Source organism: Scyliorhinus torazame, chromosome 15 (genome assembly GCF_047496885.1).
Source record: "Scyliorhinus torazame isolate Kashiwa2021f chromosome 15, sScyTor2.1, whole genome shotgun sequence".
Classification (NCBI taxonomy): Eukaryota; Metazoa; Chordata; class Chondrichthyes; order Carcharhiniformes; family Scyliorhinidae; genus Scyliorhinus; species Scyliorhinus torazame.
In genome coordinates this window covers 20,041,451-20,064,974 of record NC_092721.1, presented here as the reverse complement: position 1 = coordinate 20,064,974, position 23,524 = coordinate 20,041,451, and the positions used below count along the sequence as shown (strand labels likewise).

The 23,524-nt window shown below is 51.7% G+C and overlaps 1 long non-coding RNA gene across 2 annotated transcripts in view; it reads right to left on the bottom strand.

Moving 5' to 3' along the window:
• Nucleotides 1–23,524, bottom strand: part of LOC140391369 (uncharacterized) — a 214,172-nt gene that overhangs the window by 5,449 nt on the left and 185,199 nt on the right. For both annotated transcript variants that reach the window (XR_011935013.1, XR_011935014.1), the window contains exon 2: nucleotides 18,417–18,594. This is a non-coding gene — a long non-coding RNA (uncharacterized lncRNA). The remainder of the gene's footprint in view (nucleotides 1–18,416; nucleotides 18,595–23,524) is intronic.

Sequence of the window (23,524 nt, the reverse complement as noted above, 5' to 3'; positions counted from 1 at the left end):
GATGAACTGCGTCAATTCCTGCTTAGCAAGGGCATTGCCTCGAGCAGGACGACCAGTTACAACCCCCGGGGAAACGGACAGGGAGTTAGGGAGAACGGAACAGTCTGGAAGACCATCCTACTGGCCCTGCGGTCTAGGAATCTCCCAGTCTCCCGCTGGCAGGAAGTCCTCCCGGATGCCCTCCACTCCATCCAGTCAATGCTAGCCTCAATACCACGACCAACCAAACACCTTACGAACGTCTCCTTGGCTTCCCCAGGAAGTCTTCCTCTGGGACCTCGCTCCCGACCTGGCTAGCAGCTCCCGGACCCATTCTGCTCCGAAAACACGTGCGGGCGTACAAATCGGACCCATTGGTCGAGAGGGTTCATCTCCTCCACACTAACCCTCAATACGGCTACGTGGCATACCCCGACGGCCGACAGGCTACGACGATCACAGAGGACGACCAGGGCCCCCGATCGACTAATTGCTTCATTTTGAAATGTACATTACCGGTCTAAATAGTTTAGATGTAATAAGGCAAAACGCTGTACAGAGGTATTGCGGTACCTTCATAGCTGTAACTTCTACCACTTTACTACATTGTAATACGATGCCACTACCCCTGCCGGACTCTTTTTTAATAGGGGGTGAGTGTGGTAGTCTGTGTTAGAAGGATTATGATACCTGGTAATGCCGGAATATCATTGGTGGAGAATGTACTTGTTCCCATTGATTAAGCCTGTATGTTAGCTCCGCCCTGCAAGGCGGTGTATAAGAGCCCGTGCCGCCCCAGCAGCTTTCTTCTGTACATCTAGCGTATTAAAGCCTTCAATTGTCTCCAACCTCACTTCTGGAGTTATTGATCGTGCATCAGCGTTCAAAGGGGAGGGAGGCCTTCACCAGGCGCGCACGGTCTAGCCGGTAGAAGTGCGGTTTACACTCCGCGCAGACCTGGCAGTCTCTGTGATAGCCCTGACTTCCTCGATGGAGTAGGGCAGATTGCGGTCCTTAATGAAGTGGTACAAGCGGGTGACTCTTGGGTGACAGAGATCATCGTGCAGGGTGCGGAGTCGGTCCACTTGTGCGCTGGCACATGTACCTCAGGACAGGGCATCGGGGGGCTCGTTGAGCTTACCGGGGCGATACAAAATCTCGTAATTGTAGGTGGAGAGCTCGATCCTCCACCTCAAGATGTTATCATTTTTGATCTTACCTCGCTGTGTGCTGTTAAACATGAAGGCAACCGACCGTTGGTCAGTGAGGAGAGTGAATCTCCTGCCGGCCAGGTAATGCCTCCAATGTCGCACAGCATCAACGATCGCTTGGGCCTCCTTTTCGACGGAGGAGTGCCGAATTTCGGAGGCATGGAGGGTGTGGGAAAAGAATGCCACGGGCCTGTCTGCCTGGTTGAGGGTGGCGGCCAGAGCGACGTCTGATGCATCGCTCTCGAGTTGGAAGGGGAGCGTCTCATCGACCGCGTGCATCGCTGCCTTGGCGATGTCGGCCTTGATATGGCTGAAGGTCTGGTGAGCCTCGGCCGTCAGTGGGAAAGTGGTGGATTGAATGAGTGGGCGGGCCTTGTCCGCATAGTTTGGGACCCACTGGGCGTAATATGAAAAGAACTCCAGGCATCGTTTGAGGACCTTGGGGCAGTGGGAGAGGGGGAGTTCCATGAAGGGGGCATGTGATCGGGGTCGGGCCCTAGAACTCCATTCTAATCCACATAACCGAGGATGGCTAATCAGTTTGTGCTGAACACACACTTCTCCTTGTTGTAAGTTAGGTTGAGGAGTGGAGAAATTTGGCACGGTTAGCGTCATGGTCCTGCTGGTCGTGGCCGCAGATGGTGACGTTATCCAGGTACAGGAAAGTGGCCCGCAGCCCGTACCGGTCAACCATTCGGTCCATCTCCCGTTGGAAGACCGAGACCCCGTTGGTGACGCCGAAGGGAACCCTAAGGAAATGGTAAAGGCGGCCGTCTGCTTCAAACGCAGTGTACGGGCGGTCCGCCTTACAGATGGGGAGCTGGTGGTAGGCAGATTTCAGGTCCACTGTCGAGCAGACCCGGTACTGTGCAATCTGATTGACCATATCAGATATACGTGGGAGGGGGTACGCGTCGAGCTGCGTGTACCAATTGATGGTCTGACTGTAGTCAACGGCTATCCTGTTTTTCTCCCCAGTTTTCACCACTATCACTTGGTCTCTCCAGGGGCTGTTGCTGGCCTCGATGATACCTTCCCGCAGCAGCCGCTGGACCTCAGACCTGATGAAGGTCCTGTCCTGGACGCTGTACCGTCTGCTCCTGGTGGCGACGGGTTTGCAATCCGGGGTGAGGTTTGCAAAAAGGGAAGGCGGGTCGACCTTAAGGGTCGCGAGGCCGCAAACAGTAAGGGGTGGTAGGGGCCTGCCAAATTTCTGGGTTAGGCTCTGGAGGTTGCACTGGAAGTCCAGGCCGAATAGCAAGGCAGCGCAGAGGTTGGGGAGGACATAGAGCCGGAAGCCGCTGAACTCTATGCCCTGGATGGTGAGGGTGGCGATGCAGTACCCCCGGATCGCCACGGAGTGGGATCCGGAGGCCAGGGAGATTCATTGGTTAGCGGGGTGTACCGTGAGGGAGCAGCGCCTTACCGTATCGGGGTGGATGAAGCTCTCAGTGCTCCCGGAGTCCAGAAGGCAGGATATCTCGTGCACGTCGACCTTCACCTTTCTCGAAGCGGTCGCGAGGTTGTGCGGTCAAGACTGGTCGATCGTGACCGAGGCGAGGCGCAGCTGGTCGGCGGCGGTTGCAGGTGATGAGCGGCCCGATGAGGTGCCCGATGGGCAGGGGTCCTGAGGCAGGTAAGATGGCGGCGCCCATGGGCCGCACGCGTCCTGGGGCAGGTAAGATGGCGGCGCCCATTGGTTCTGAAGCAAATAAGATGGCGGCGCCCACGGCCCGCACGTGTTGTGAGTGGAGCGGAAGATGGCGGCACCCACTGGCCGCACGTGGGGGGTACAGGGACGATAGCGGCGATTGAGCGGGCCTGGCATACTGCAGCAAAATGTCCCTTCTCGCCACAGGCCTTGCAGAGCGTGCTCCGCGCCGGGCAGCATTGCCGGGGGTGTTTTGTCTGTCCGCAGAAGTAGCACTTGGGTCCCCTGGGGTTGGTTGGCTGCCGCGTGGGTTGGCTGAGGGCGGTCGCTAATGGGGCCCACTATGGGGTGGCCACAGGCGGGGTTCACGATGCACAGGGGGGGGGGGTGGGCATTGCGGTCAGGGGCATAAGCCTGTATGTTGCGCGAGGCGACCGTGAGCGAGAGCGCTAGTTTCTTGGTCGCCGCGTGGTCAAGCTTGGCCCCTTCTAAGAGGCGCTGGCGGATGTAGTCAGCCCTATGCCCGTAACAAACTCGTCTCTCATTAGCAGGTTTGAATGCTCAGTGGCCGAAAGGGCCTGGCAGTCACAGTCTCTCACCAGGGCGAGCAGGTCACGCCAGAAATCTTCCACAGACTCACAGGGAAGTTGGTGCCGCGTGGACAGGAGGTGCCTGGCGTAGATCTTGTTGGTCTGCTAAGCGTAGTTCTCCTTCAGTAGCGCCATGGCCTCCGCATAGGTCGGCGCGCCCTGGACGAGGGGAAAAACGTTGGAGCTCAGCCGCGTGTACAGAATCTGGAGCTTCTGTGCTTCTGAGATTGGATCTGGCGCAGACCTGATGTACTTCAAAGCAAGCTAGCCAATGTTCAAAGTCCTTTTTGGCGTTGTCTGCTTGAGGATGCAGCTGCAGGCGATCCGGTTTGATGCGGAGGTCCATCTCTGAAAATCTCTGCGTAATAAATTGATGCACTATCAATTACGACGAGACGAGAGTAGAAGTAATCGAGGCTTTATTACACAGAGATGGGTGGCCTCCTACAGCAGCTTACAAAATGGCCGCTGTTCGGAGAGCACACACATTTATACTCCACCTCCTGGGCGGGGCCAGTAGGCAGGGATCTACCCTCATACCTGTAGTACAGGGGCCTTACCGTAATACCCATATATACAATATAATACAACAGTGGTGACCACGGGCCTTTCCAGCTCTGACTTAATTCTACTGGAGATGGAAAAGTATTAGGGTTCAGCCACGCCACACGCTCCTTATTAAATGCCCTTCCCGTGCGTCACCAAACAAGCCAAGAAAGAGGCCATCAAATTCTGCACTTATCGAGTAGTGAAAACAAAATAGCAAAATAAAGGCTTTCTTATTAATAATTCTTGATAAAGAATAACTTGGTTTATGCTTTACAACTTTGCCCACTTGAGGTGTGGGGGGTGGATATATACTGTAAATAAATGATGATCGCAAGACTGAACACGTTAATGGACGTTTAGTCAACACAAGGACAAACGTGGAGTTGGAAATCAGCAATGAGAATCACCTCAGATATAAGTAGCGATATGGGGCTGAATTCTCCGCTCCCCGATGCTGGCGGGAAGTGCGATCAGGAGAAAACGCTCAATGGAAAAATCGCGCCCCGCACCATCGGATCTATGCAAAACCGTCGTTTGTATGGTTTGACATCTCATTCGTGCCTTGGAAACTTCATGCTCCACCCCTCCGCGATGCTCCACCCCTCTTAGGCAGAAGTCAGGCAGGTGCAATTTGCTGCAGGTATTTACAAGCAGGGCCTGGGCGCCATGGTTATTGTGGGAGAGACAGAAGGTAATAAAACCCTCAGAAAATCTCAAAAATTGTTGGGCTTGCTGGAGGATGGCTGCCTGGTCTTGGGGGGGGGGGGGGGGGGGGCAGTTGACATGTTGCCAAGTCCTTGGGCTTGGGGTGTCCGCCTCGGGGTCAGGGAGGCCTGGCTCAGACCTCCATTGCTGCTGTCTGTCTTTTAAATACACGCCTTGGGTGCTGTTTACAGGCTCCTGGCTGTTCACACTGCTGACTGCTCACTGTGTCCTGTAAATGCTCAGAAAGCCTCTGGTCACGTGGGAACCCACGCAGGCCGCCCCTCTGGAAACCTCAGACCCCAGCTGTATCTCAGCTGGAATGGCCATGGCCAAGCGCTCATCAATGTGCCCCCAGGCGCTGCCACTCCTCAGTGCACTCATCAGCAGCTCGGCCCCACTGCAGAGGAAGCAGGGGAATAGTAGAGCTCACCTCAAACAAAGGTCACCTGCACCGTGGCCTTTGACACACACCCAGGCACATTGCCCCTTTCAGGGCAGAGGTCTCACCAGTGACACTATCAGCTAGCCCTCCCCTCAAGACCACCATCTGGCTCCAAGCCCTGCCTGTCCACGATGCCCTTGCTCCCATCCATCCTGCCCCCAGCCAGGAAACCTGACCAGCTCTCTGTCACAACCTGTGTGTAACACTCAGGCCGTACATCTCACTACAGCTAAACTCCCAGCAGATGCACTCTTCCCTCGCTCACCCTCATCTGCAGGATCTGCTCATGTACAGGTTTCTAAGCATTGAGTGATAGGTGGCACATGTTAACCTTCTCCACCGCTCAACTAGTGTCAGCCTTCTGGCAGGAGAACACATGATCCACCTGTCATAATATCCATGCATGTATACAATGGAGTGCAGCCAGGCAGTGATTGACACACAGGATGACCAGTAAGCACACAGCACAGAGCAGCCAATCACCAGACAGGACACTACCACTATAAAGTCAGAGGGCACTAGGTTTCCCGCTCTCTCGGGACCCAGCCACTGAGGCAGTCAGAGTCCACGAGCTAGCACAGTGCAAACACCATGCGGTGGCGAGTAAGTCTAGTCAGGTGAGTACAAAGTCTCCAGTCAGTTCAGTATAGTGTTGACCCATCGTTTAATATGTTTGTTAGTTCTGTCGTTCAATAAAACCGTGTTGGATCTTCTACAGTGTTAGAGGTCTGTTTCTCGCATCGCTGCATCGAGTACAGTCCACACCGAACCGACCTGCCTAACACATCACCACCCATTGAGGAAACACAGAGTAGACCCCAACGGGGGAACTGGACAGGAGCCACAGAGCCTATCGCTGACATGGGTTGCGACAGCAACGGATGGTGAGGATAGGGAAACACCACATCAAAGGCCACTCCATAGAATTTCTACAATGCAGAAGAAGGTCATTCAGCCCATCGAGTCTGCACTGACTCTCTGAAAGAACAGTCTACTTGGGCCCACTCTCCCGTCCTATCCCCATAACCCCCCTAATCTGCACATCTTTGGACACTGAGGGGAAATTATAGCATGGTAATCCACCTAACCTGCACTTCTTTTGACTGTCGGAGGAGACTGGAGAACCCGGAGGAAACCCACGCAGACACGGGGAGAAAGTGCAAACTCCGCACAAATAGTTACCCAAGGCCGGAATTGAACCTGGGTCCGTGGTGCTGTGATGCAGCAGTGCTAACCACCGTGCCACCCTAATGGGGACTCACCGATGGGGACAGAGGCGCACTAAGGACGGCAAGAGATTGAGGGGGCTCGATGAGGAGTGTGGTTAGGATGGGGGATGTTGGGACGTGTTAAGGTCTGCGTTGCAGTACAACTCAAGGACACCATGTAACCTGGTGGCATTGGGTGGTCAAGGGTATACTCATCTTGCTAACATTCCCCATCTCTTCTCCCTGCACTGCAGAGAATGAATTTCAGAGTCCATCAGCTATGCTCGCTAATAATAATAATAATCTTTATTATCACAAGTAGGCTTACATTAACACTGCAGTGAAGTTACTGTGAAAAGCCCCTAGTCGCTACATTCCAGCGCCTGTTCGGGTACACAGAGGGAGAATTCAGCTTGTCCAATTCACCAAACAAGCACGTCTTTCGGGACTTGTGGGAGGAAACCGGAGCACCCGGAGGAAACCCGCGCAGACACGGGGAGAACGTGCAGCCAGCCAGTGAGGCTCAAATGCCGGCCATCTAACAAGCTGAGGAGCAGGTGCAAAGGAAATGCTGCATCAGGGCACGTATATACCATCGGCGCCTATCCTTCGAGGAGCTGCTGGACTGCCTTCATCACCGACGGCTTTAGCTCACCAGGGATGCCATGTGCCACCTGTGTCAGCTGGTGGTACACCTGGCATTGCGTGGGTTTGGAGGACAGACCCAGTCCCGGTGACCGTCAAGGTGACGGTCGCCCTGAACCTTTATACCTCTGGAACAGTCCAGGTCTCGAGCGGGTTCTGTGTGGGATATCGGAAATGTTCGCACACAGGTGCACCCATAGTCTAATGGATGCCCTATGCTCCCGTGCATCAGATTATATTACCTTTAACCTGGACCAAGCCCACCAGAACGCCCAGGCAGCAGGATTCACCGCATTGCTGGCAAGCCCCATTCCAGGGGGTGACGAATGGAATGGGTGTCTCCCCTCCGAGCACCGGTTCATCAAGAGGTAACCTTCATCATCTTAAGATGCCAATTTTTATACTCAATGCCCCGGCCAATGAAGGTAAGCATGCCTTATGCCTTCTTGACTACCTTCTCCACCTGTGTTGCCATTTTCAGTGACCTGTGGACCTGTACACCTAGATCTCTCTGACTGTCAATACTCTTGAGGGTTCTACCATTCACTGTATTTTCCCTACCTGTATTAGACCTTCCAAAATGCATTATCTCACATTTGTCCGGATTAAACTCCATCTGCCATCTCTCCACCCAAGTCTCCAAAAGATTTAATCCTGTTATATCCTCTGACAGTCCTCATCGCTATCCCCAATTCTACCAACCTTTGTGTCGTCTGCAAACTTACTAATCAGACCAGTTACATTTTCCTCCAAATCATTTATCTATACTACGAACAGCAAAGGTCCCAGCACTGATCCCTGCGGAACACCACTAGTCACAGCCCTCCAATCAGAAGAGCACCCTTCCATTGCTACTCTCTGCCTTCTATGACCTAGCCAGTTCTGTATCCATCTTGCCAGCTCACCCCTGATCCCGTGTGACTTCACCTTTTGTACCAGTCTGCCATGAGGGTCCTTGTCAAAGGCCTTACTGAAGTCCATATAGACAACATCCACTGCCCTACTTTCATCAATCATCTTTGTGACCTCCTCGAAAAACTCTATCAAGTTAGTGAGACACGACCTCCCCTTCACAAAACCATGCTGCCTCTCTAAATACGTCCACTTGCTTCCAAATGAGAGTAGATCCTGTCTCGAAGAATTCTCTCCAGTAATTTCCCTACCACTGACATGAGGCCTGGATTATCCTTGCTACCCGTCTGAAACAAAAAACGAAATAGGGGGGGCAGGTCTTCTTTGAGCCATCTTGCTGGCTGGTATCAGATGCCAGCGGGAATGGGAATTGCTCAAAATTCCCATGGGCGGAGAGCTAGCCCATTTGTATGTTCTGAATCAGGGAACAAATAGCATCCCCAATATTCGGTTCTGGCGGGAACAATTTGTCGGACTAACGACGAATCCAGCCTATGATCTTCCAGTCTCTGTCGTTTTGTTTGGCATGTCCGCCCCTGCTGGATGCACCATCATAAAATGTATAAATGTATTTGTGGCTGAGGTAGGCAGATGTTTGGCCTTTCAGTGAATTGGGGGATTATGGGGAATAGGTCGGAATGCGGAGTTAAGGCTGATGATCAGCCATGATGGTATTCAATGGCAGTGCTGTGTCAATGGACCACAATACTGCTCATATTCTTTACAGTCCCACACCAAGCATTCCCTTTTACGCCGATGGTATCCTCGCTGCTCTACATGGCAAAACCTGTGTTAAAATATGCTGTCCCCAGTGATGCGTACTCCAGTACTCAAGCTGACAGCGCACCTTGTTCCATAATAATTTTGAACATCTGGGGAAAAACGAGGTGGGGCATTGCGTTGTACCCACTTGGCTTAAACTCATAAATTTGTGAAACAATTTATATCTGGCTCACCTTAATAGGCATTGTCTCAATCCGCCCTCAAAGCTTTTGTAGAAATTCATAGGAAATATGCAAATGAACATGTCGGTCCAGAACAGGAGCTGGATACCATTGTTGCAATTCTGAGTTATTCTATTCTATTGTCATCTGACAACCCATAAATGTAAGGCACGCAGGCCACATAGGAGTGATTGGCGCTTCCACACACATTGAGAAACCTAAGACAACACTCTACCTTTGTGGCAAGGATTTCTCCTGAGGTGTCGCAGCTCTGATTCTTGTGTGGTTGCACCCTTGACCAAGCACTGAGTAATCGCGACAGTGATAAGACATCCAGCCATCATCAATGAATTCCGGGATTTGATAGCACTCTGTAGTATCACACATTCTTAGTTGAAACATGGGGCGGGATTCTCCGTCCCCCGCCGGGTCGGAGAATCGCCGGGGGTCGGCGTGAATCCCACCCCCGCCGTTCTCTAAATTCTCCCGCTGCCCAAAAACCGGCCCAGCGTGAGTCGCGCGGCCCGCCTCGGAGAATGGCGGGGACCGGCACGACTCAATGGGCCCCGGGGCTCCCCGAATTCTCAGGCCCGCGATGGGCCGAAGTCCCGCCCGTTCTTTGCCAGTCCCGCCGGCGTAAATTAGAGTAGGTCCTTTACCGGCGGGACCTAGCGGCGCGGGCAGCCTCCGGGGTTCTTGGGGGGGCGCGGGGGGACCTGGCCCCGGGAGGTGCCCCTACGGTGGCCTGGCCCGCGGTCGGGGCCCACCGATCCGCGGGCGGGCCTGTGCCGTGGGGGCACTCTATCCTTCCGCACTGGAGGCTGAACCGGTCCGCCATTCCCAGTGCGGAAGCGAAGCCCTCTGCGCATGCGTGGGGATCATGCCAGCACACGCTGGCGCTCCCGCGCATGCGCCGACTCGCGCCGGACGACGGAGGCCCTTCATCGCCGGTTGGCGTGGCGCCAAGCCCCTTTCCCGCCAGCCGGCGGGGTGCAAACCACTCCGGGGCGGGCCGAGCCCCTGAAGGCGCGGAGGATTCCACATCTTTGGGGCGGCATGACGCCGGAGTGGTTCACGCCGCTCGGTCCCGCCGGGACCCCCCACCCAGCCGGGTAGGGGAGAATCCCACCCATGGTGAGGGAGACCTGCAGCTGGTGCTGCAGATAATAGTAGGGTTGCCGCATTGACCCTCTTCCTGTTAATCAGTGGCACCAAAGTCACAAGAGCAAAGCACTTGATAAACAACTGGTGTAACTTTGGTGAGAGGGAGATTGTGACTGGTCATCACAGCAAGGTTTTAGATCATAGAAGATCAGAGAATTCCTACAGTGCAGAAGGAGACCATTCAGTCCATCTAGTGTGCACCAACTCTCTGAAAGAGCACCCTGCTTCTGCCCACTGCCTTGCATCCCTGTAACCCCACCCTAACCTTTGGACTCTGAGGGAAAATTTTAGCATGGCCAATCCACCTAACCTGCGCGTCTTTGGACTGTGGGAGGAAATCGGAGCACCCGAATGAAACCCACGTAGACACGCATGGAAAGTGCAAACTCCACACAGAGTCACCCAAGATTGGAATCGGACCTGGGTCCCTGGCGCTGTGAGGCAGTAGTGCTAAGCACAGCGCCACCGTGCCACCCAATACAAATCACATTTTCCAATTTGCAAAAAGAATGTCGGGCAGAATTTTCCACACAACCCATCGCATAGCTCATTGCGGCGGAGGCAGCCTGCCATTGGGTGGCGATGGGATCTTCTGGTCCCACTGTTGCCAATGTGGTTTCCACTTGAATGTACCCCTTGTCATGATATTCAAACACACACATCATGATAGACACACCAACAGACAAATCAGAACACACAACACCACAACCAATCACAGAAAGATATAAAAGCACAAACACGACACCGGGTGGTCAGTATTAGCTGGAGAGGAGGACCAGGACAGACCTGCTACACGACACACTCAGGGACACAGCACGTGCAGAGTATCCAGAACGAACTGTATATGAGAGTTAAAATAAAATAGAGTTGTACCACATACAACTGTGTTGGCTCATCTGTGCACCAGAGAACCCAACACCACATGGTACAGGAGTGGATCGAAACCTGCCGGCATACCTCAGTGTACAGGGACAACCAGCAGTGCCCAGGCAAAATGATAGAGCTCCCGGTTCCGCAGCCGCTCCAGTGCCACGGCGACCTCCGCGAAAACTGGCGGCGATTCCGGCAATGGTTCGAATTGTTCCTGGTGGCAGCTGAACTCCAAGACCTGGATGATAGCGAAAAAATTGAATTTCTCCTCACCATCGCCGGTGCAAGGGAAAGAGAAATATTCACAAGGTTCAGGTTCTTCAGGAGGCAGCAAAGGTACGATTACCAGGCAGTCCTGGACAAATTCTCCAAGTACTGTGAAGAAAACGCAACCCAATCGGCAAGTAAAGGTAAGAAAAGCGGCAGTACTCACCTCATGGCCGGGATCCCGGAGCCCGAATTCCCAGAGGCCGAAATCCCGGGCCTGAGAGAGGGTTGGGTCGAGGTCGGCGGCCATCTTGCTAAAGGTATAACGCCAGCACAGTTGCGCGAGCAGTGCGCAGAACCGGAAGTTTCGTTTGCGCATGCGCGAGATGCTGCACATGCGCAGTCAAGAAAACGGCCATCGGTAAAGGAACAGCGATCTGAGCATGTGCAGGCGCTTCCTACGTGCTACATTCCGAGCGTCAGGATGTCAGAGGCCCCAGACCGCACCAATTTAAAGGGGAAACGTTCCAAATCCAATTTAAAAGGGAAACGTCCCAAATCAAAAAAACAAAAATCTGTTAAAGCTGTAAAACAACCTTCCCTCACCTGGAATGACAGCACAGTGCCGCAAATTGACCCAGGAGATGAATTTGACCTCCGAAGAACCCTCCGACAAGCAGTTACCTACGCACAAGCCGATGATTCCGACCTCGAATACTTCGATGACGATCTTTACAGTGTTTCCGGACCTCGCGAGCCCAATGATAGCTCCGTGGTCCTATACGACTATGACTCGGACGAACCTTTCGTGTTGCACATTGGCGGCCCCCACATTGAATCCGACGCAGATGCGGATTCATTTTTCCGTTTTGAGGATCTTCAACCCAGCAGATATGACGTCCCAACTTATCGGTACCGGGTGATGCTGCAGCCTGACATTAACAGACAGGGAGTGGTGCAAGCACACGGAGAGCGCCTTGCTGCCACACAGAGCGTGGTCCACGTCCCACTCAACGTTCCCGACTCTATGAAAGAAGACATGCAAGACTCCAGAGCGCAGTCCTCGCATGAACCAGAAGTGACTCCAGAGTCACAAGCCTCCACAGCAAGCTCGTGGATAGACTCCACAATTGCAGAAACGCAAGACTCAAGAGCGCAGTCCTTGCATGAACAAGAAGTGACTCCAGTGTCACAAGCCTCCACAGAGAGCTCGTGGACAGCCTCCACGATAGAAGCAACGCAAGACTCCAGAGCGCAGTCCTTGCACGAACAAGAAGTGACTCCAGTGTCACAAGCCTCCACAGAGAGCTCGTGGACAGCCTCCACGATAGAAGCAATGCAAGACTCCAATGTGCGGTCCTTGCAGGAACAAGACCATGAGGATCTAGCAACCTCTCCTGACCAACCAGCGGCAGACGATGCAAGTCTGCCATGCTCACATGAACAGCAAGAAGGCTATAACAGCCTACCATGCTCCACTACACAGCAGCATGACCATGACGGTCTCTCATGCTACAATGAAGGGCACAGCGCTGAAGACTGTTCCAGCCCAACTGAAGACAAGCCAAAGGAATCGCCTCTTCCAAGCCCGAAGAAAAAAGGTTTATGCGCTGACCTTCAGGATCATTATAGCCGAACAGAGATTAATAATGCTGCACGGTCACAAAAGGATGCTGAGGATTTGCTAAAGAAATTAATTGAATGTTTAACTTGCAAGGAGCAGACTGAGAATTGCCAGTGTTTTAGTACGGATCGAAAAAATGCACAAGACATTGATCCTCAGGTAATGGAAATAACACAACCTGAATCATATCTGCAGCAGGGACAAATGTCTCCCTTCAACACAACGCCGCAAAGTCCCAACTTCGGAGACCAGCAGTTAGTCAGTAATGACTCTTCAAACCTTGAGGGGAACATTAATTGTATTGAACCTATACACACTCCACTGATAAATGAGCAGAACATTGGAGCAAGAATCCTGAGGACACCGACATCGAGTAGCCAGATAACGAATTTAAAACCCGCAGCAGTTTCAAGTGAACCAAGTGTGCTTTCCACTAATGGTGAAGATGCAGATAAGGTCGACCCGATTATCCATTGTACCACACTAACCCCAGTGATTAAGCAGTTATGTATGGGGAGTATAATGTGGGCAATTGAGAACAGTAAAAGAGAGACTGTGACCATGCCAGTCCCAGCAAAATCAGACCCAGAGACCATGAAGGCATGTACATTAGACAAAGATACATATGAGGTACCTGAGAAGAAAAGTGAAATGGAATGGTCTTTGGAAAATAGTACAATGTTGATAGAAACATTGGATCCTATATTCGAGACCATACATATGGGAGAATTTGGGGGTAATAAACAAGGTTCTGCAATGTCTGGGGGAAGATTTAAAATTCCAAAGAAGAAAAGCCCAAATGAAGGACAACGGCAAGAAAATGACAGTCCACCGACATGGTGTGCACCACCAGATGAAAACTCTGACAATTTACCCAACCCTAGTGAACAGCAAGCTGCTAATGAGGATCTATCCACGGGATGTGAGACGAGTGACGACAGCATCCCACTTCCCATGCAAAAGGTGCAAAGTGACAGACCTCGCCTAGTGCGTACCGAGGCACTCGACGATCACGGTGGGACCACTGACGACTGCGGTGGCGGCGCACCGCTTCCACCCTCGATGGCTCGAGCCTCTCCACTGGTCGGTGCATTCCTGCATGTTCCGACTCCAGAAGTGCAGCTTCAGGGAATCTCGGCTGCCTCCAGTGAACCTGTTGGGACTCCGGACGGGGAGCATCGACGGAAGGCAGACTGGACTCCAGATGGGGAGCAGCCAAGCGCCGACTCTGATTCGCGCACGCCAGACCTTGCTCCGGACGTGCGGTGTCACGGCCTCGGTGATGGCACGCTCAGGGTGACGGCGGATGCCACGGCGACAGGGAATGGATCGCGTGGCAGTCCCACTGGGTCGGCAGTGGCGACCAGCACCGGCGGTCCAAGACGGACACACCAATTCGCCCCATCGCCAGACGTTGATGCGAGCAACAATTCTCTCTCCAAGGCGACATGCTTTGACGTTTCTCTGCGGAGTCGCCCTTCCGGCACAACAGGTGGCCGGAACCAGCGTGCACGGTCTCGGCCAACTTCCACATCTGGCACAGTCATCGCCTTGCATGATATTAGTGATGGTGCTACTTCGATGGCAACGACCCATCGGCTACAAGATGCCGTCCACCACAAACATAAAAAGAAAAAAGACTCCACCTTGTTCCTGGCATGCAGGGCGGATGGATTGGTGCGTAGGCGCAATCAGCGAGCTTTGCGCCGCCTTCCACGCTCGCAACTGAACCGTACGCACACGCCGGATCCTCTACTGGTTCCCAAGGATGACTTCGTGGAGATGCCACGGATCATGCCCCTTCCATCGCCACCAGAACCAAACCACAGCCAAGGCAACACTAACAAAGATGTTGAATGTTATATTTGCACGAATGAAAAACCAAGCACTGCACGAAGTACAACAAATGGAAAAGTAGAGACTTCGGCAGCAGCATCACCTCCAACAGTCCAAGGTGAACCAGTGTGAACCCAAATCTCCACAGCTGAGCCGGCTTGAGGACCAGCCAATTCTTGAGGCGGTCACCCATTAGACTGGACTTATAACGCTGTTCATACGTTCAAAAAGTCAAACACTTCTGTATTATAACCTGTTGTTGTTTATCGTTCCAGATATCGTCTGACCGGACCACTGTTCAAGTTTTTTTTTTCTCGCATTCATGTTATGTTATGGTACATCCTTGTTAGTGTGACGCACCCGACATCGCCCCATGTAAATAGTTACGTCATATACACACGCTGTACACAACACACACATACACTCTTAGATGCACTCACGACACGATTATATTTATAACCACGTAGGCACATATCTTTGTAAAAAGGGGGGATGTCATGATATTCAAACACACACATCATGATAGACACACCAACAGACAAATCAGAACACAACAACCAATCACAGAAAGATATAAAAGCACAAACACGACACCTGGTGGTCAGTATTAGCTGGAGAGGAGGACCAGGACAGACCTGCTACACGACACACTCAGGGAGACAGCACGTGCAGAGTATCCAGAACGAACTGTATTATAAGAGTTAAAATAAAATAGAGTTGTACCACATACAACTGTGTTGGCTCACCTGTGCACCAGAGAACCCAACACCACACCCCTCACCACCAGGAAACCCGCCTGGGCTGCGCCATCGGCTGGACCAAAAGATCCCAATGGCGTGAATAGTTGGATCGCTTCGGCTGTTAATTATTTAACATACTTCAATAAAATTGTAGAATGGAGCATGTAATTGGGAAACGAACTTCAAAATCGGTGATTTTAATGGGGCGAATAAAGAGGCCACATCCTCATTGGGGAAAAATATCTGAAAGTGATGGAGGAACAGAGAGGTTTTGGATACGACGACCACTACAGATAGTGACACAGGCTTATTAGGCCATAAAGCAATCAAATAAAGCACTGAGGTTCATCTCTCGATGCTTCGAGTTGGACAGGAGAAATGTTGGGTGGGATTCTCCGGTCTGCCAGCTGCCCATCATCAGCAGGCAACAAGATTCCATTTTTCCACCGATTGTCAATGGGATTTTCCATTGTAACCACCCCACTCCACCGGGAAACCTATTGGTGGGGCTGCACTGTCGGCGGTAAGATTGAATCGCAGTGACAGGAGAAATCCGGCAATTATCTTAAATTTGCATTGAACCTTGTTTAGATCACACTTGGCGTTACTGTGAACCGTTCTGACCTTCATATTATACAAAGGACAAAGGGGTCCAGGAGAACGTGCAGAAAAGACTTATTTTTCTGCCCCACCCACAGTGGGGATCGTCCGGTTCCGCCGGCAGTCAATGGATTTTGGCTGGGCCTAATCTCCCGCAGTGGGTCGCACCACCAAAGGACCAGTAAATCCCAGCCTCACTAGAATTATACCAAAACTGAGAGCTTGTACCCATCAACAAAGATGGAAAAGGCTGGGGGATCTTTTCTCGAGGAAAGCGAAGGCTGAGGGGTGGCCTGTTAGAAGGCTACAAAAGGATTTGAAAGCGCAAATTCGGAGAAGATGATTCCACTTGCAGATGAGATCAGAGCTACAGGCTAAATATTGGATGGTGAACACTAAACCCAATAGGGTATTCAGGAGAAACCTCCAGCAAAAGTGCAGTGAGAGTGTCAAACTCACTCCCACAGGGAGGAGTTAATAATAATAACAACCTTTATTGTCACAAATAGGCTTACATTAACACTGCAATGAAGTCACTGTGAAAATCCCCTTGTCGCCACATTCCGGTCCCTGTTCGGGTACACGGGAGGAGAATTCAGAATGTCCAATTCACCGAACAGCACGTCTTTCGGGCCTTGTGGGAGGAACCCAGAGCACCCGGAGGAAACCCACGCAGACACGGGGAGAACGTGCAGACTCCGCACAGACAGTGACCCAAGCCGGGAATCGAACCTGGGACCCTAGCGCTGTGAAGCCATAGTGCTAACCACTATGCTACCACGCTGCCCGTATTTGAGCTGAATCGCACAGATGTAGTCAAGCTAAGCACATGCATGGAAGGAATGTTACAATAGGTTGATAGAATTTGATGCAGGGGGATGAGGAGTGATTTGAGTGGAGCATGAACATTGGCATGGACCAGTTGTGGTGAATGGCTTGTTTCGGAGACGTGAATCCGTTACTGTGTGGTACTTAAGCTAAGGTTCAATACATTGACCAAAATGATATGTAACTGAGAGTGCTGTTGAAGAGAAGCTAAACATCAAGTCAGCAATTCCAATATATCTGTAAAATGGGTGCACTGATGCATTCATGAATGCATCTTTGTAATGCGACATAACACACAATGACTTAGTACAAGGTAATGCAAGGTAAAAGCCAAACTGTGCCTCAAAACGTTTGTGTTGCTAATACTGAACAAACCGTAATTCGGAAACACTTATTACAATATCGTAAATCCATTTGTCATGTCATTATCCAGAATATAAGAACATATTATTTCTCCACTCTGACAAAGCAGCATTTTAGGATGGAGCAAGTTAATAAAGCTTATAAAAATATAAATGGGATTCTAGGCTTTTATGTTCGGTAGAAAAGAGGTAATGCTCAGGCCATACAAATCATTAGTTAGGCCATGTTTAAAATGTAAATGCTGGTACTGCAGGTCGGCTTGGGGGGTGGTCTCCTGCTATTGCTGCAGGGACCAGGTGGATAGCTCTTTGCGTACTCGCCACTGAACCCCCGGTTAATGGGGGCGTGGGGTGATGGTGGAGGGAAAGCAGTTTCGGGGGTTTTTTTTGCACGGAGTTGCAGAAATAGGATGTGGGTGCCTGGAACTCGCTACCGGAGGAGGTGGTGGAAGCAGGGACGATAGTGACATTTAAGGGGCATCTTGACAACTACATGAATAGGATGGGAATAGAGGGATACGGACCCAGGAAGTTAGAAGATTTTAGTTTAGTCGGGCAGCATGGTCGGCACGGGCTTGGAGGGCCGAAGGGCCTATTCCTGTGCTGTACATTTCTTTGTTCTTTGTTCTTTGTAACACCCTCCAACTGATGCCACCACTTGAAGCCAGATTACTGTCTCTGGACGAATTGCACCTTGAGCTGACAAAACAGCATTAGAGTCAGGGTTGCCAACTCCGGTTGGGGGCATTCCTGGAGGTTTCGTCACATGGCCTTCCGCCCTTGCGCCGCCCCAGTCCCCATCCGTCTCCATCGGTCTATGCTCTAGCCGCAAGACCTTCTCTCAGCCAACTGGAAAGCAAATAGAGGCAGGGGTGGTGAGGGGGTGGATGGGGGGCAGTTCTGTGGTTGTGGGGAGGGAGTTCCGTTTTGGGGGGGGGAGGAGGGGGGAGTTCCGTAGCGGGTGGGTTTGGGGGAGGGGGGAGAGGATTTGCACTGGAGGAGGGGGAAGGGGATTGGGGTGGTGGGGAGAGAGTTTGCACTGGAGGGGTTCTATTTTTATTCTTTTACGTTGGGTGCCCTTTAAAAATGTTAACCCGATCTTTTAAAAACCTAAGTTGCTGGTGGGTCCGCCTCGATCAGAGCTCGCCCTGTCAGCATTACGTTGTGAGAGCCACCCCTTACATTCTTTTTCATGGGGAGATTAAAAATCCGACAGGAAAACCTGCCAATGCTGTTGGCGGCCTATCCTCTGCGTTTTACGCCTGAGGTAACACTGCCAAAATATGGCAACATACCACCCAGAGTGAGCAGGATTCACCCCCCCCCCAAACAACCACAACCACCACCACCTTTGGTCATTGGCCGCTGGCAGGATATTCTGGGCCCTCCAATGTCTCTGGCACTTTCTGGCTTCTCTGTGGTGGCGGAGCAGGAGGGGGGATGGCTTCTTTGGTGAGACAGGAAGATCTTGCTGGCGGGAAGAGCCATAAAATCCTGCCCAAGAGCACGACTGAACCCCGGCTGACACTGGGAAGCAAAGAGAGATTAAGGTAAGCAAATACAAACCATTAACTGATACATCCGTAAATAAGAACAAGTATCATCGACCCTAAATCTGTTGTTAAGTTTAATTGACTTCACATAGTTATCCACAAATGTCAGGCTAAGGGTGGTGTGGGACAGAAGTCAATGCTGCACACCAAAATGCAAATGAGATATAATGGAACAGAACAAATAAAACCATGATGAATTTTACCCCGTTCTAGTCAAAGACCCAGCTGCCGATCAAATAAACGTCACTGGCACCAGCTGCGATATCATGTGTTAATATCCATAGTGAAGCGGGTTTGGGGCAGTCTCAATCCAGTTCCCATGGATGCTTGTCTCTATCACAATCTCACTCATAATTCAACAGTAATTGAGCAATCTCAATTGGACAGGTCGTAAAAAGATATATGATGTGTGAAAGGAGAATATTAAAATGAAACCAAAGCTCGGTTTTTATGACTTGCAATTCCAACAACTTATTTCTCCAGGAGTTTAGCATTAAGAGTTTTGAAACGCGGAAGTTACTTGCTCTCTACACCGTGTCAAGGTTCCTCTAGACACAGTAGAGGTCAAAAGAAACTTGGGTACATAGATCATTCATGGGAACACCACTGCCTGTGAGTTCCCATTCAAGCCATATGCCAAGACTTGGAAATATATCAACATTCCTTCAGTGCCACTGTGTCAGAATCCTGAAACTCTCTTCCTAACAGCACTGTGGGTCTACCTGCACAATATGGATTGCAGCATTTCAAGAAGATAGAATTATGGAATTTACAGTGCAGAAGGTGGCCATTCGGCCCATCGAGTCTGCACCGGCTCTTGGAAAGAGCACCGTACCCAAGGTCAACACCTCCACCCTATCCCCATAACCCAGTAACCCCACCCAACACTAAGGGCAATTTTGGACACTAAAGACAATTTATCATGGCCAATCCACCTAACCTGCACATCTTTGGACTGTGGGAGGAAACCGGAGCACCCGGTGGAAATCCACGCAGACACGGGGAGAACGTGCAGACTCCGCACAGACAGTTTGCCAAGCCGGGAAACGAACCTGGGACCCTGGAGCTGTGAAGCAATTGTGCTAACCACAATGCTACCGTGCTGCATCAGCAATGAATCAGAGTGGACCCCAAACACGATCTGATCCCTGATGATGGAATCAGCGGTGTCACCATAATTGCAGGACTGCGCTAATATACAGAGATGAGTTAGAAAGGATTGGAAAGATTCATCCTGACCCTGAAGGCGTTGCTGGAAAACATAGCACTCAAAGCTCTCGTTTGTTTTGACTTCACAGTGACTGTCGAACTTCACGAAAACGATCTTGAACTTGGTCTTGTCCTCGCCGTCGGTAAAAGTAAGCGAGTTGAACATCTGGATGGCTTGGTCCCCCGCAGTTGATAGGAGCAGCGCGATTTTTCTGGCATCGGACGCATCCTCGAGGCCCGAGGCCTCAATGGAGAGCAGGAACCTCTGCTTGAAGACCTGCCAGTTGGCGCCGAGATTGCCGGAGATCCGGAGCTGTTGAGGGGCCTGGATCTTCTCCATGCCGCTGGAAGGCACTTGCTGGTCATCACGGAACCACTCGTGGTAAACCACTTAGATAAAGTAGACTACTGGTACCATGTTGTGGTATTCACCCTGGGGTAACACGGACTGCAACTGGATGCAGTTGTACTTGAAAGTAGACATCAAACGCTTTGTTGAACTTGCTGAGCAGTGCACACAGTTCGCTGTGGGTTGACACTCCACTAATCTAAGCGTGCTAACTATAACTAACTAGACCAGACTAGCTCTAAGCCACATGTGGAAGGTGCTAACTGATATTTACACCCTGACTGTCACTACAGTTGTCACCAGTGGAAAGAGGCAGAGTGTTGATGCCCCATGTGTTTTATAGTGGGAAACCCCCCTCTAGTGTTCTGCCTGGTGATTGGTTGTGTTCTGTCCTGTGTGTTGATTGGCTGTACTGAGTGTCTGTCACTGCCTTTCTGTATCTCATTATGTGCATGAGTGCATATCATGACATGTCCTATCATCTGCATCAGCTCTACGAGAACCTTGTCCAGAGGTTGGACATCTGGCAGAGACCCAGCACCCAGCTGAGTCCAGGATCCAGTAGCCCTCCGAATGTGCCTCCCTTGGATGTTTGGATGTTCCTGCCCGCACCTGATGTGCAGCAGCAACTGTGTGATGCACACCAGATAGTGCCCCTGAAGCCTGTTCACTAATGTTGCCCACTGAGGTATGTTTCTCTACACTTGTGGAAGGTGTGGGTAACAGATGAGACGCATTGTCAATGTTATCCTCAGAGGTCTCCAATGTGGTGTTCTCTTGGGTGATAAGCGGGACATGACTTCGGATGGCCAGGGCTCATCAGACAGTGATCATGCAAGACAATGGATATGCGGTACGTGAAAGGGAAAGATAATTTTGTGGGACATGGGTAAAGCAGCAGTGAATCATCACTTCTCTGGTGTAGGCCAACCTCGCTGTCGGTCACTGCACTCTCCTCAGGCAACCCCTCCCCTCCCCACCCCCCTGCCCCTCGATCTCCAGTGCCCGTTCGGCATAGGAGATGAGAACTCGGATCTCTGGGGCTGTGTGCCCCATCTTTGTCTTTTCCCTCTTATTATGGGCTCTCGTCTCCTGTGGGGACAAAGAGATGAGAGATGACATTGTGAGCCACACGTTTGATGGGTCGGGGGTTTATAACAGGTGGAACGTGTGGGCATCCCACCTGGACATGAAGGGGTTCGCTGGATGGTGCCAGGGGGTTGTGAGGAACAAATTTGAAGATTGGATGTTGCGAGGTGCTAACAAGTAGATTGTGCGGGGGGTGGGTGGGGTGGGGGGGGGCTAGGGGAGAGTGAGGCGCGTTGGTTTGGGAAATTGAGGGCTGGCTGGTGGTATTGATACTATAAGAGAGGTGGAAGCTTATGAAATGTTGGGTGTTCTGGATCACATACAGGTCACCACCACTTGAAATAGTGCAACACTATTTTATTAAAAGGTTAACTATTTAAACATACTTGAACTGTGGGTAAATACGATACCAGCTTTAACTAAAGACCTTTTCCTTGTCCTAACCAGTTGATGCACTCAGCACATGGTGAATGTCTGTGTTCCAGGCTGTGAGCTCTGTGCTCCGAGCTAGCTGCTACTCGAATGAGCAGGAACTCTGATGCTCCCTGTCTTTATAGTGCGTGTGCCCTCACTGGTGAGTGGCTGCGGTATTGTGTATGTTGATTGGTCCCACTGTGTGTCCATCATTGTGTGTCTGCACCATGACATACTGGTGTATATTATGACATCCCCCCTTTTATATAAAAAAATGTGCCTGCGTGACAATAAATACTGTGTGGTGAATGTTCCTGACTACGTGTGTGCGAAATATTTACAGGACTATGTACATAAAACTAAGCTATTTACATAGGACGGTGCCTGGTGCAGAAAAAAACAGTGTGTCACACAAATAACGAGATGAACACTATATATAAACCACTTGAACGATTAAACGGAAGAACAGAACAGACCAGAGAATCCATTAGTGCAAAGTTCACAAATCAAGTCTCTGAGGTGGGCGACAAATTCTGGTTGACCGCCTCAAGGGTGGATCAGGAGCCACTGGCTGAGGAGCGGGCTGGACTGCATCAGAGTGAGGAGGATGCAGAGTAACCGGAATCTCTGCATAGTCCAGGTCAGGGACAACAGGAGGGCGTGGCACTGGTGGAGGATCACGTAGCGAGCGCGGAACGAGACGAAGGGCACACCGATTACGGCGCAGAATGGAACCATCCGGTAGACGAACCAGGAACGAGCGGGGAGCCACCTGCCGAAGGACCACAGCAGTTGCAGACCAGCCACCATCCGGAAGACGGATGCGGACGTTGTCATCTGGAGCCAGAGCAGGGAGATCAGCTGCACGGGCGTCATGAGCAGCCTTGTGCTGTGCACGAGACCGTTGCATTCGTTGAAGGACCGGAACGTGGTCGAAGTCTGGGACGTGAATGGACGGCACCATCGTCCTCAGGGTGCGACCCATGAGCAGTTGAGCTGACAGGCCAGTGGACAGTGGGGCCGAGCGATAGGCCAGCAGGGCGAGGTAGAAATCGGACCCAGCATCGGCAGCCTTGCAGAGGAGCCGTTTGACTATGTGGACGCGCTTCTCCGCTTTGCCATTGGATTGGGGGGGTACAGGGGACTGGATGTCACATGCACAAAGTTGTACCTCCTGGCAAAGTTGGACCATTCCTGGCTTGTGTAGCAGGGGCCATTATCCGACATCACAGTGAGTGGGATGCCGTGACGAGCAAAGGCGTCCTTACAGGCACGGATGACTGCAGACAATGTGATGTGGTGCAAACGTACCACCTCCGGGTAGTTTGAAAAGTAGTCGACAATCAGAACATAGCCCCTGCCCAGTGCGTGGAACAGGTCGATGCCGACCTTGGACCAAGGGGACATGACCAACTCATGGGGCCGTAGGGTCTCACGTGGTTGGGCTGGCTGGAACCGCTGACAGGTGGGGCAGTTGAGCACTGTGTTGGCGATGTCGTCATTGATGCCGGGCCAGTACATTGCCTCTCGGGCCCGTCGGCTGCACTTCTCCACGCTAAGATGGCCCTCGTGTAGCTGTTCCAAGACAAGCTGGTGCATGCTGTGCAGGATCATGATGCGGTCCAGCTTCAGGAGGACACCATCAACTACCGCCAGATCGTCTCTGATGTTGTAGAACTGCGGGCATTGGCCCTTGAGCCACCCGTCTGTTAGGTGGCGCATGACACGCTGTAGCAGGGGGTCGGCCGCAGTCTCGCGGCGAATTTGGACGAGGCGTTCATCCGTGGCCGGTAGATTGGAGGCCACGAAGGCCACATGCGCGTCAACCTGGCAGATGAATCCC